This window comes from Ostrinia furnacalis, unplaced genomic scaffold (assembly GCF_004193835.3).
Source record: "Ostrinia furnacalis isolate ACB-3 unplaced genomic scaffold, ASM419383v2 OfSCF7018, whole genome shotgun sequence".
NCBI lineage: Eukaryota > Metazoa > Arthropoda > Insecta > Lepidoptera > Crambidae > Ostrinia > Ostrinia furnacalis.
In genome coordinates, this window is record NW_021137257.1 from 37,554 (window position 1) to 49,382 (window position 11,829).

Sequence of the window (11,829 nt, forward strand, 5' to 3'; positions counted from 1 at the left end):
GATGGAAATGGTCATGAGTACGGACACTAAAATGAAACGCAAGCTATCCGATATATTTTCATACCTAATACATTACTTATTTGAAGTCTTTTATCTTAATAAATATAAGTTTTTTAATAAACTTCAAATAATTTCCACGGTAAGCCTTCTTAAGCTGGATAATCAGGCTCTAATGGCTAGTACGGCTGAGTTGCATCATCTGTAACAAACTTTTCAAATGTCAAGCTGCATACAAAACAACCAGTTAAGGATAGCCAGCCAGCCTTAATAAAGTATGACGTCACCCCACTAAAATCGTATGCACCGATGCAGAAAGAATACATTGTGCAATTTCGTCTGCAACAGTATCGGGGATATAGCTCAGTGGTAGAGCAATCGACTGCAGATCGGTAGGCCCCCGGTTCAAATCCGGGTGTCCCCTAATAGAGTGAATCTATTTTTTTTGTATTGTTTTTAATTTACCTCTGTTTAAAAAGTGTACTTTTGCAGTAGCAAGCACTTAAAAGTCATGTGAAGCTGTTTTCGAAACGAGATTTTATTGTTGTATTGTTTTTTTTACAAAAATATGAAAATACTTTCGCATAAAACATAGTTATGTATTTATTATTACTATACTATTGAGGTAAATTGGTATCAGTTTACTAAATATTTTACCACAATAGCTTTCTTTCCTTCCGTAAATCTGGAGTCATTTTATTGTTTACAATTATATGATTTTGGACACATCCTGTAGTACATAATGTGACATAACTTCTTAAAAAACCTACCCTGAGTTGCTCCATCTTACTTTTAACTATAGCAAACGTCAAAAGACTGTGAAACTCAATAAAACATCGGTCATAATTAAGTTATACTTAGCTTTATAATATTTAAAAGTATATCTTCATCCATTATCAAACAAATAAAACCTTCGTAGTAAATCTAACCAGATTAATCAACATCTAGATGCCAAATGAAGCAAATTAAAAACAATCACGAACCCCAAACGTTTTAAGTTACAAAAACGTAAAACTATCCGAGATAAATTGAAATTTCCTCGAAGGAAATCGAAGAGAACTTTTCAGAGCCAATTAATTTCAAGATTTAATTCCGGAACTGCGTATTTTCGAACTATAAAATATAGAGAACCCACACGGCTTATCCGGGGAATGCGAGGATGCTTTTGCGGACACCAAAATTTCCTGGGCGGCGAGCTCGGTTGGTATTCCCAATAGCGATTGGAAGGCGATTGATTGCAGATGTTATGTGTCGGATGGAAATTGCAATATATTACATGATTATCAGCTTTATTTTAGAATTTTTGCAGAAGTATTTCGTGTGTATCACACGAAATACTTCTGCTAAAATTATTCAATTAATAAATCAATTAATACTCGTTATTAAAGCACTCAGTTAAAAACTACAGTGTTTAATGTACCTTACGTAATAATAACATGGTGGTGAAAAAAGCTTTTTATTTTACGTACTTAAAACGAGATAACAGTATAGATAGGTAGGTACAGTGAAAATAGTTGTTATTGTAAAACTTAAAACTACAAACATTACTATGAGGTATCACAGTGTTCGTGGACGCAGAGGGTCACACACGAATCAATCACAGAGCTCTATTCAACGCTGTGCGTTCGATTTGCTCCTTCACTTAAGCAAACATCGTTTGTGAATACGGGCTTTTATTATTGTGCCAGCCAGATTAGCCAGTTCCTCTGCGGTTGAGGATTCCGGGTGAAGCTCGCTTCCACCTTCGGCCTCCTCAAGAGCTTCCTCGTTGTTGATAAAAATCAAAAGTAACTAACCTTGTGATACATAGTCATAGTCATTTATTCCATAAACTTTTAAAAATATCACTTCAGTGGTTAGGTTCAACAAAGCCTTATTTATTTCTTTGTAAAGTTTGCCCAGCAAACATTTTACCTGATAAACTCACTGTGTAATTAAACTCAAGATAACTAACTGGCACAATTCATTCGTACTTGCACTCAGTTAAAAATTACTCTTCTTTAGTTCTCGGGAATATCTTAGTTCTAGTTTAAAATAATTGAGACGGGAATGTTTAATTTGAAACCATACTTCATCTTTATTAAGAGTTTTGACAAAGTGCTTTGATGAAACATTTAAAGCGTTTTGTATTTTATTGCAACTTGTTACTTAACTGTTATTAATGTTAACGATAATAATATGTTTTATTTTAACATCTGCGGTATAAAAGTAAGAAGCTTAATTTCTTTCGATTGAAAATCTGGAAACAACTTAACCCTTAACCACCTAGCACCTATTTCTGTCCTTTAACCACCTACGTGCGGTCATAGAGACCGCTAATAAATTATTGGGATTATTTTTGGATCTGTCATAAGAAATTAAAGTTCGATTAAATAAAATGCATGTCTATACCTATTTGCTTTATTTAAGCGTCACAAATTAGCAAAAGTAATATAAAAGTTTTATAAAAATGGAATAATATCTATGAAATAAGAAATATGGCACCAAAAATAACTATACTAAGAAAATGAGATCTTTATTCTAAAATACTTAAATTTTTCACTTCTTTTTCTTATTTCTAATAATTTAAATAAACTAAAAATAAAATCTAATAAAAAAACTAAACAAAAAATAAAAAAATTAACAAAATTGCAAAGCCTCAACTTATGCATTTTTTCGCGGCAGTAACAACTAATTTTTTGCGAACACTCCAAACAAATAGGTACTTTACACACGAAACATAGGTAAGCCGTGTTTAGTTTCTTTTTTGGATGACACGTAAAGCATGTTTTACGAACTTCAAGTCATCATCATCATCATTTTCGTCGTCGTCACCCTCAATTTCAGATTTAGATCCACTCTCTTCAGCCTGCTCTTGATCAACGCTTACATCAGGTTTGACGTGGATGCAATCGTCGCCAGAAAGGTCATCTTCGTCCGAGATTTCTTGCTGAAGCCATCTTATAATATTTTCGTCATTTTTACTCATTTTGATTCTAAAACAGTAATAATAAAAAGTCACACAACCACCTACGTGCGGTCACGGAGACCGCTGGCGAATTTATTTTACTTACCCTGGCCAAACGCGTGCACGTACACACTCGCCGAGCACTAGCGCGACACCGAATGGTGTGTAGAAAAGGTACATGAACGCGCTTTGTTGCACGCCACTCACACGCAGAAATATTTGAATTTGAAAAATCGTTGCGGTCTCTGAGACCGCAGGTAGGTGGTTAAGGGTTAACATTAAAATAATACGAAAAAAGGGTAAAGTAGGTTCTAAAATTCACCTTTTCTTTCTATTAGGTACATAAATAATTTAATTATGTATATTTTTTTCTCCGTGAAGTTTTGCTTGTACCTACCGAAGCAATGGTATATTTAAAGTCATATTTGAAGGTGTAAAAGCGCATTAATTGAAAACCTATATGCAGAAAATAAATGACTTCTGACTTTGTATAACCTACTTTTAACTCAATACTTAGAAAACGCAGTAAAATGTTTTTTGTTATTCCAAATTGACTTTTATTTATTATCAGAATAGATCACTCAGTGTCACTTTAAAACCTATTAACAGCACATTCTAGCCGTCCTAGCCTCCGAATCCATTAACGGTCGAATAAATCTTCTCAACTCGACCACATTCGGCCATAAACTTTAATTTTGTTATTTAACCCTTAAATGGGAACATCGGATACTTGATTTAGTGTTATTAACCTGTCACTCGCCGGTCCCGCGGGCCCCGAGAACAAAGCCGCGATTAACACCGCATTAGCGGAGTGCAGGTTGAAATAGGAATTAAGTTTTATTATATGGTATGAGCGTAACCAAATATAAAATCATTAAATTACGAAAAAAAATTGCTTTGTATTGTGATCCTGTTCCTTTCGAAAATTGTTGAAGAAAGTTTTTCTTATGATGATATCTATTTATAAAAACAACCTTATCCTCTAGTCTATGAGTATAGATAGTGGATTTCATTGTCACATCAACTTTTTTGTTTATTCTTATTAGTTTATTCACAAAAAATGTTAAAATGTTAATTAATAATTATCTCTTTTTAGCCATTAATGTTTTGGCATACATTTTACTGTTTTTTATTATATTTAATTTCCTTTCTTTTTACTCTTCGCATTCTAATTTTTGTTACTCTAAAACATTTATATTTCTAATCCTACAATAACTAGTCGTTTCCAAAGGCCCGTAAGTATGACTGGGGGTTAGAAATTAAATTAACTCACCAATTACATGTTACGCCCAAAAATATTAAAAGAGGATGCAGGGGGAAGGCTGGGGTGAGTATTAAAAAAAAATTGAACCCATATTTCTCAATTAACAAAATTAATTTTTTCTACAAAAAAATTCGTGGTGCATTTTTTTTGTTTTTGTTGAAATTCCATAAACTCTTCGTAGTTTTCTTAATACATTTTTTTTATACACGACGAGGAAGCTCTTGCCTGTTTGGCTTGGCATTTACTTGAAAAAGGACATAGTGTGAACAAAATATTATAAGGGTTTTCATAACAGAGATTGATTCAATCTTCAAAATGTCTTAAACGAAAGACAAAGTGCGCTTCTTCTTCTCAGCACTTGTCCATTTATTGTCCCGAAGCAGTGGTAGGGTTAATACTGGGACGTGCAAAAGTGCTTTTTTAAAGCCTGCTTACAAAAAAAATGAGTTTTATGAGCTTTTTATGGATTTTTTTAGAGTTTTTTCCACTTTTATACTTACAAAAAAGCTGTCACTCTGTCAGAGGATTTTCACTAAGTGCATTGCAGTATCTACTAAAAGTTGACTCCGTATTAATGTGACAGGTCAATTACCTACTTGATGTTTGCTTTTTTTTATACATTTTAATGAATTAGATTCATTGAGATTTGATTATTAAGAGTTTTCGAAAAATAAGTAGGTAATTTTGCATCTGCTGAAAATGCTATGAAGAGATTTCTATAGAAAATTTGCGAAACAAAGGACATTGTCAGAAACCGCCTTAGATTCCTGGGCACAGCAGTAAAGTATCAAAATTAATCTCTTACTTTTTGAATACTTAAATATTAATTAAATTGTAACGGACACTTGAGGATTAAAAAATGAAATATTAAAAGTATTTTATATGTATTCCATAATACTATGACGACATCCGGACATTTTAGGGTGTGGCCTGCTCCATATCCTATGAAGTTTCATAATTTGTGTCGATAAAATCTATGTAAAATCGGCACAAGGCAATGCCGTACTTCATTGTTAGGAATCCATGTAATAGTGATGTTGACTGCGGTCATCATAGATAATAAGATACCGATCTTGTAAATAAAATAAATCGTCCAAATTGCTACAGTATGACTAGATTTTAATTAAAAGTTAAAAATATATTGCACGATACTACAAGAAGCTATCTAATGTGTCCAACTGGTCGAAGGTCATGAATAAAATAAAAAGAATTGTGATCATAACACTGATATAGACAATGACAACAATATGGGATCATCTTTAATATACACTCGACATCAAATAAATCGCACCTCCCGCGACAAGCATTTTCAAACGTATGCATCCCCACTTCCCACCAATATTGGCACCATTTAAAAGCCTAGTTCTAACCTTCATTTAATTAAATGAAAGGTTTTTACCCCAAAAATGTGTCTAGGGAAGGATCCAGAGTCACTCCTTAAAAAAATAGGTAGTTACGCTAAAGCCAACTTTTATGGCTATAAAACTGTTAAGTTGGGATTAATCGCTATCAATCTGTTAAAGAGGACACGTGAGATCATTATTTGGTTTTTTAGCCATAAAAATTGGTCTAATTGATCCCATAGGTGGGCCCAAAGTGAGGTATATTTTCAAGTCACATTTATGGTATATGTTAATCATTTATAAAGAAATTAAATGTGTTTTTCTTTAAGGATATTTATTGGGCTTTCAAATAACACCAATATTGTTGGGGCACCATGATTGTGTCAGAAGAAAATCGTTAAAATTCGCGTCGCGGAAGGTGCGGTTTATTTGATGTTGAGTATATCTGTAACAGTTTCAAAATCCGATGAAAAATCCAATGCCGCTTAAAGTGAGAGAAATGTCTAAAGTTCTAATAGAATTGAAAGTTTTATTCGCTCAAAATGCTTATAATAATAATCTATATATATAAAAGAAAGTCGTGTTAGTTACACCACTTATAACTCAAGAACGGCTGAACCGATTTAGCTGAAAATTGTCAGGGAGGTAGTTTAGAGCCAGGAGAAGGACATAGGATACTTTTTATCCCGTTTGAAATAAAAAAAAAAGTCTGCTTATTTATTGCCATTAAGGCGGAACAAAGTTCGCCGGGTCAGCTAGTTGGTAATACATTTCAAATATTAAGTACCTTTATAATGTATCGATAGAACCAAAATTATGTCCTCTCAGCTTGGAAAGGGAAAACCCAGGATTGGGGGAGCGCTCCAGGCAATTTACAGAACATTTCATAAGTGGTAGTAAATAATATTTATTTTATTATTAAAATTGAATATTTTGATATTGATAAAATTGAATATATCTTTCGATTCAAATACCGAATATTTTTCAATCGATAATAATTATCGAGAATTGTTAATAATATTCAATTAAAAGTTGTTCAATCCCTAGTCATGCATAGACTAAGACGGTAACCATGGAGATAGTTAGTTTGGTAAGTCACGTGTTAAATGTCAAGAGTGGAAAGTAAACATAGGATTCATGTTATTTATTTACGTGCAAAATGTAAGTAAGTAAATCATAAAAGTGGAACGCCGAGCTATTTCCAAAACCCGTCCAATATTATAATACAATTTGGCTGCGACAACTACAATACAGAACATCTCCCAAATCGATGTGCATAAAATAATATAATACAATACTAGTAAGTAAGAGGTTATGATAACAATATTGCTATCAATAAGTTTATAGAATTGGTCCGCCAGGAATAATTGTTCTTACATAAAGATTTGTGTCATTTAGAACCTAGAAAGTATTATTTCGGCACTGTTGATCTAACGGCGAACAATGTATGGAGAACGAACATTGTCCTTTACTTGCTTTAAAATTATTTACTAAGATGACTCCTGGCTAACTAATAAAATTATTATAGCCTATTTTTATTATGGATAATGTAGTGATTAGATAGAATTTTTCAAATCGATCCAGTAGTTTCGGATACAATTTAATTAAAACGCACAATCAAATCTTTCCTCTTTATATTATTACGCCCATATTCAACGAATCAAATATTCAACAATTGAATCAGCGAATCGAACGCACAGCGTTGAACAGAGCTCTGTGATTGGTTCGTGTGTCACCCTGTGCGTCCACGCGCACTGTGAGACCTCATAGTAATGTGAATACGGGCGTTAGTGTAAATGAAATTCAAAATAGATTCAGATTAGTTTTCGGCTGTCACGGTAATTAACGAAGCGAAATTATCACAAGCCCACATTTCACAGTGGCGACCGCAAAACTACGTTATAGTGAAACTCCGACAATATTTGTACATTACAACGATTTTATTTGTTCCATTTGGTTACTTTGAACGTGAAGTTAGTTTTGACGGAAGAGCCATGGATCTGTTTGAAACCAACCATTCCAAGTCACAGCTTGTGTAAAATGGATCAATAACTTCATTCAACAGTAAAAGTTCCAGTTGTTTTGAAAAAATAATATTAGTGGGAAAAATGGAGTGATTTAATACAGAATCCAAAGTCTGTCGTCATAATTACAATGATTAAGGACATTGTTGTGTTTTAACTATTGGAAGTAAGATATAGGCATTTCGCTTCCACCTTTGATCTGATATTCGATGAGTTCCCAGTTTTCGTCATTCTGTAATAACACTGATGAGGGAAGTTTTTATGTTGTATGTTTGTTACGAATATAGTCAAAAACTGCTATACCGAATTCAAAAACTCTTACATCATTACAAAGCTTAATTATTCCCAAGTGACATAAGCTATAGCAAACTAAAATACAAGCGGAAAACTCTGAGATATAAAGCATTAAAAAAATGATGTCGCATCCATTAACTCCAGTTCCTTGGCACCCATGCAGATATTTGGCGTTTTATTTGCACAGCGTCCGGTCCCTTGCGCTCGCGTCACCACTAAATAAATTACCGACGTATGAATTAAATATCCCGAGTTTGTGGCCTCTCCCGCGGGCCGCGCGTTTGTTTTGCCCGTGTATTTTGCAACAATCGTAAATATTATTAGAGCTGGACTTTGTTTTTGGTGTTTTGTTTGCAGGTGCAGTTGTGTTTGGTTCTATTATCTCGTTCTGTATAACAAACAAAACTAGATTCATACTTTGTCGTAGATATGTCTAAATATAAAAATTCCATCAATAAAGCCTCAATATGATTAAAATTGAATCAAATCTAAAAGTTTGTTCTTAAATACGGAAATTTTTCGTCATTAGTGATTGTTTCATCTAGGTACTAGTTAGGTACTTAAGTATCCAAATATCAGTACCATAATACCAGATTTTCTAAACGAAGTCGAATCGAGAACCTCCTCATTTTTTTAAGGTTCAAAAGATAGCGTAGTGCGATGATCCTTGCCCAATTTAGATGAAAAAACTTCTCATTTACCTCCATTATTCTTGGCTGCAAAGTGTTCTCACAGATATTTCATAATTAAAGTACCATCCCAGCGAATGCAAAGTAAAAATTCTTAAAAGAATAACATAAATTACTTTGCACTAAAACAGCGAGCAGTCTAGAAGTAGTAGGAAGCGGTTTGTAAAGAGTAATTTTAAAATTTGCGTTGTCTTGGGACCGCATCCGACCGGTCGGAGATAATAAATAGTATAATAAACAAGATTAACGACGCATAAGGAGGCACGTTTCTAGGACAATGATGTACATGTACGGCCATACGGGTTGGGGCCGTAGTTACACCGAAGCGAGCAGACGAACTAAAAATAGGAAAAGCCTTTATCCTAATCATCATTTTAGCCATAGGACGTCGCCCACTGCTTGTCCAAAGATTTATCCAGATTGGCCGGTTGAAATCGGCCCTCATTAGTGACGACCTACAACTTTTAAAGGGTAATCTGTCCATCTCGCGGGTCGATGTCCTACGATGCGCCTCTATACCTGTGTGCCTACCATGAGTTTACGTTAGGTGAGCTCGCTAGCGAATACGTCAAAAAAATCTATGAAGATTTTATTTCTTGAAAGTAGCCGCTAGAGGCGCTGCACAATATGTCATACATTTAAATGTCATTTTTTTACGCAGTCGCTAGCGAGCACACCTAACGTAAACTCATGGTAGGCACACTGAACTCCGCTTATTCATCGGCGGTGCTGGAACGTCAGTTTATAAGTACCTACATAGTATATTACATAGTTATATCAGTCGAGCTGCGGTCAACTATATACAATTTCTGCGATTGTTTTCGGCAGTTGTAGTTAGCGGTTCGATTTAGAATATAACCTTTTTGTTAAAATAATAAGATCTTTGAGTACCGTCGGATCGCATAAAGGTTCGGTCAAACCAACGCGATCACACGCGATCAGCCGGCGTGCAGCGATGGCGACCAATGCCTTTAAGTTTGATCGCCATCGCTGCACGCCGGCTGATCGCGTGTGATCGCGTTGGTTTGGCTGAACCTTAAGGTCATATTGTAGCATATCCATGAGTGTGCTTACTGCTGTAACATTGTGTGGAAAAATAGCAAGCTCATGCGAAATGTAGCTCGTTTCTATTCGACTCTAAATACTGTGGCAGTGTTTATCTTAAATCTGACTGTGCTGTCATCTTAGTTATTTGAATACTAAGAGTAGGCGCACGCCGTTGATTTTTGGTCGGCCGATAGTTTAGTCGGGCAGTTGATCAGTATGGGCATGTATGAGAATGTGCACACTACGCCGATTCGATTTGGCCGATTCTTCATACAATTTAAAATCGGGCACAACTATCGGCCAACTAAAAATCAACGGTGTGCGCCTACTCTAATTTTTCACTTCGGTGTGACATCTAGTCAAAGGCGTCCACTCCGCGCATGCTCGGCATGCAGCTTAAGCTCAAATATTTATACGCGCGAGGCTTGCTTTTAGGCAATAAAATTTACATTTTTACAAACGCATGCTCTGCTTTTTCAGTTTGCTCGCTAAAACAACGCTGGCAACGTTGCGACAATGGTCTTATCGTATGGGGTTGCATATGTTATTCGACGTAATACCGTAATGCTTGGGTGGGATTTGGTTCGTTGATGGTTTATATTCTGATGTGATATTCTTTTATGGCGTTTCTTCTTTTGTTATTGTGACTGTAAAAAGAAGCACAATTTTTAATTTGGAATAAATTCGTGTAAATGTGATCTGAAATCACAATTTTGATGTCAACATTCGTGACTATTCAATGAGGTGGCTGACATGGATCATCGAACCGAAAACTAAATGATTTCTTCTAAGCGTAGAATGCACATCGTTTTAAGAAATCTGTTAAAATATTGTTATTAAGGTTGAATCAAGATTTTAACGTTCTATTCTTTTTTGAAGAATATCAATTTGCATTTCCATCAGGGAAACAACGAGATCTTCAAATCAATTAAGTTGAACTTTTTGACTATCAGACCATTTTAAAACATACGACTAAGTAGGACTAGCAAAGGATTATATTCGTCAGGCATTTTAGTATTAAACCAAAAAAAGTAGAGCCAAAAAGCTAACATTATTTTTTATCTGGCCAGATTATGTGAAGAACGCAAAAGTGTACTTTATTTGCAACATTACACATGATTTTTCTTTTACATTTGGGAAAAGACTGGGAAAGTTGTTTTCATAAAAAAACATCTATTTTAATTTAGTTCGACTCATTTAATGCTATTAAAACTGCTATTTAAATATTGTTTTTAAAATTATTTAAATTCCAATCGCCGCGCCAGCACGTCAACTAACTCCGTAAAATCCGTTTTTAGTGAGCACCTACGGTTCTAAAACGGAACCATCATGAAAAATTTGAGACTCCTAGCACTTGTAATTTCTTACATTTTGTGATGAATGAGTCAGTCAATCGGTGACCTTTTGCATCTATCTATATAATAAAAGAAAGTCGTGTTAGTTACTTCGCTTATAACTCAAGAACGGCTGAACCGATTTAGCTGAAAATTGTCAGGGAGGTAGTTTAGAGCCATGAGAAGGACATAGGATACTTTTTATCCCGTTCGAAATTAAAAAAAAGTCTGCTTATTTATTGCCATTAAGGCGGAACAAAGTTCGCCGGGTCAGCTAGTTAATAAATATAGATAGGTAATGAAAAGTATCATGGACTTTTCATTACCACTGTTTTTATTCTTAAACAAAAAAATTTTCATGAATCGCGAAAGCAACCGAAGTCGTACCGGGGCCCAGATATTATACATTGAAATATTATAACGTTTACAGTGGAGAGGGTTAAGCTGGGCGTTGGATAAATTGTTGGTTAGCAAACTCAGGTTATGAAAGCCTACATAATAATGTATTGAAATGAACTGTATCAGGTTTTCTATAAAACTTGATAGCTTGATGTCTATTCATAAGAGTAGACTGTAGAATGAATTTCAAACTAAAAAAATAAGTTGTTCTTGAGCTTTCATATTTCTAATCTTTATGTAATTTTAATGTCATGTTGTTGGTAGGTATGGTAGGTTCGATTTTCATAAATTTGGAAAACCCTGAAATACTTATTTTGGTAACAAAAGGTGACATATTTTCTCCTATCTTAAACAGAATTCAACAAAATCGATTCAGCTGCAAAAACGCATCATACAAAATTACCCACAACAACCTCATAAAACTATAACGATCAGATACATTAATACCCAATATCACCTGAGTTCACATTCAATCACAATACACGAGGGTT

At 34.5% G+C, this 11,829-nt stretch overlaps 1 non-coding gene across 1 annotated transcript; it reads left to right on the forward strand.

Moving 5' to 3' along the window:
- Window positions 1-349: 349 nt before the first annotated feature.
- On the forward strand, window positions 350-421 carry TRNAC-GCA (transfer RNA cysteine (anticodon GCA)). The gene has a single exon. It is a non-coding gene; the product is annotated as a tRNA-Cys (tRNA).
- The last annotated feature ends 11,408 nt before the right edge of the window (window positions 422-11,829 follow it).